This window comes from Pinus tabuliformis, chromosome X (assembly GCF_031772625.1).
Source record: "Pinus tabuliformis cultivar Carrire ecotype Pingquan chromosome X, CPIR1, whole genome shotgun sequence".
Classification (NCBI taxonomy): domain Eukaryota; kingdom Viridiplantae; phylum Streptophyta; class Pinopsida; order Pinales; family Pinaceae; genus Pinus; species Pinus tabuliformis.
Genome location: NC_142308.1, coordinates 1,730,534,605 through 1,730,537,478, shown reverse-complemented (window position 1 = coordinate 1,730,537,478; position 2,874 = coordinate 1,730,534,605). Strand labels below are relative to the sequence as shown.

Genomic DNA, 2,874 nt, shown 5'->3' with positions numbered 1-2,874 from the left:
AAACTTAAGAAAATCTACACACCTTGTTTCACTTTGTAGGAGCTCGATATTATCTCTGATGTATCTCTATACTTTTTGATCATCTAGCTCTGAATTTGGAGTTGCAGTAGCACTCTATTTCCTCTTTCCAATGCCACAAGTCTGACCCTAATTGGATTCACCACGGAAGAGTTATGCAAAATCTCCCACAGTGACTTGATAGACTAGTTCAGTAGAGAGAACTTGTACGACGTGGCAGAGGTGAGTCACTGTTTTGACCTTTGGATATGAAAAATATATACAAGAAAACTAGAGTCCGTCCTCTTTCTGTACCTTCTTATGAAATTGCAATCTGATCCCCAGAGAGAAAGTTATGATGATTTTCCCTAGGTCACCTGTTTGGAATGTAATTCAGGAGTTTGCAAAAAGACCAACTTCCTCAGATCATATCTCCGCAAATATAGTGCGAAAAGCTCTGAAATTCGGACCTGAGGTTCAGCGAGATTTCTTCCCAAATGGGTTTTTTTTGCAACTCCTGAAACGTCTCAAAAGAAAAGTTATAGGGAAAATGCCACGATGACCTGTTTGGAGTAGCGAAACCCTAGAATCCAAAGCTCTGATACCAAATGTTATGAAGCCAGCTCAAGAAAGATAGAAAAGATGGATCAACGCCTTAAATTCAGCCTCTTTGAGGGGGAAACCTCCTTTACATTACATAAATGAACAATTCTCGGATGATTCAAATGACAAAACCTCCTTTCTATATATAGGAGTCTAAGGAGTCACAATATAATCCAGCCGACCTAACAATAATAATATAAAGCCACAAAAATAACAATAGAGGAATTATATGGGGCACAGTAATAACAATATGGGGGCAATAGGGGCAAAACAATATTAATAATGGGTATAACTATAATAGTAATGGGGTAACCACTAGTATTATAGGGACCCAACATAAACTCTCTTAAACTTACCTCAAGGGTTGGGTTTTTTTAAACTCTTTTAAACTTGGCTTAAGGGTTGCGTTTGGCCTTTTCCTATATAGCTCTCAGACTCTTTCTGATTGGATCCAAAGCATCAATAACGACTATTAGCAAAGGAGGCAACTAAAACACTTTTTCTTCAATAAAAAAAATTGATTGTTGCGTTTAGGGCTGCGACCTCACTTTCTACAACCATTTTTTTTTATCAAGGTACAATTTATCACTGAGCAGCAGAGAAACTTTCAACCCTTTAGCTGCAGCTGCAGAATCTCTGGCTCTTTGGATCTTATCATTCTGATATCAATTTGAAGGAAAAGAAGAGGAGGAAATACAATTTCTAACAGACTGAGGGCATCCCCATTTTCTCCGAGAGCTATGGCAAGTCTATTTGGCATTTGAATGAGCTAGTTTTAATGTTGAAATCTGATGCTAAAATTCTTCCTGTATTTTCGTATGCTAAAATTCTTCCAACATATGGCACATTTCTAACGACTGTGTTGAGGCAAAGAGCCTCTCTCAAAAACAACAAGAACATCGAGTTCTCTGGCCCTCTCACTTCCTTTGATTGGAATGACCAATAACCCAAGAGTATTGACACTTCCAGCATCGACACCACCTGCACCATCTGGGACATCAACAAGGAGGTCATCAACACCCAATTGATTTCCCATGACAAGGAGGTCTACGACATTTCCAGGGTGCTGGTGGTTTTTTTTCCTCGTCAGCACATATGATTCTGTTAGGGTCTTGGATTTGAGGGACAAGGAGCACTCTATAATTATCTATGAGAGCTCTCAGCTTGATACTCCCCTGGTTAGATTGGGCTAGAACAAGAAAGATCTGAGATACATGGCTACCATCATCATGGAAAGCCCCAAGGTTGTAGTCTTCAATATCAGATATCCAACCCTGCCTGTCACAGAGCTCCAATGGCACCAGGCCAATGTCAATTCCATTGCTTGGGCACTGCACAAATCCTACCACATCTGCACTGTTGAAGACGACTCATAAGCCCTCATATGGGATCTCTCTTCCATGAGAAAACTTTTCAACGACGGCCTTGATCCTATTCTTGGTTACACTACTCGGGCCGAGATCGAGCAGTTGCACTGGTCCTCCACTTAGCCTGATTTGGTCACGATCGCCTTCTCCAGCAAGTTGTAGATCTTGAGAGTTTGAAAGGACAGGTCACATCAGACCGGTATTTATTGGATGGAGATGACAATTGTTTTGTGGCTCTTATGTTTTATTCCCTTCAGTGAATGGGCATCTTCTTGGCTTTAGGTTTAGGCTTATTTAGACAGAGGGAGACTTATAAGCTCCTATTTAAGGTGAGCATATGACTGACTCTAAATTATGGAAATTGGAGATAAATATTGAAGGTCATCAATTCTTTTGCCCTTTCATTCTTTTAAATAGTGTTAGGGTATATTGGCATCTCAACACTGAATAGAAGGAACATTCTAGCTCTTCTCTGTTTCTCTCTTATTCTCTTCCAAGTTAGACAATACATGCATTGCACACATGTAACTGGTGGTAGCTACCACCAGTATTTTTGTATGTTAGTCCTAGTGACATTCGTTGTTGTACGGGGTCTTACAGAATTTCACAAACATGAAGTGAATGGTATATACGGCAAGGTGTAGATTGATGAATGGAAAGCAACACTCTGTAAAACTTTCGAAACGTGTCGACAAATGGTTTCTCATGTGATTTTCGCCGAAGAATCTATCATTAACTTGTTATGGATCACAGAAGCCTCAACTCTACACTCTGTAAAACTTTCAATATTAAATTATGTGAATTGGATGATCATAGGAGGTAAGGATTAGTAATATTCCTCTTTATTTGACCCTTTGTTTCTACTGATTGTCAATTTATTTTCATCTCTCTTACATGCACAATAATT

General features: G+C 39.4%; 1 pseudogene; it reads left to right on the top strand.

The window, feature by feature from the left end:
* The first annotated feature begins 1,443 nt into the window (after positions 1–1,443).
* LOC149146698 (WD repeat-containing protein LWD1 pseudogene) lies at positions 1,444–2,144 on the top strand (annotated as a pseudogene).
* Positions 2,145–2,874: the final 730 nt, after the last annotated feature.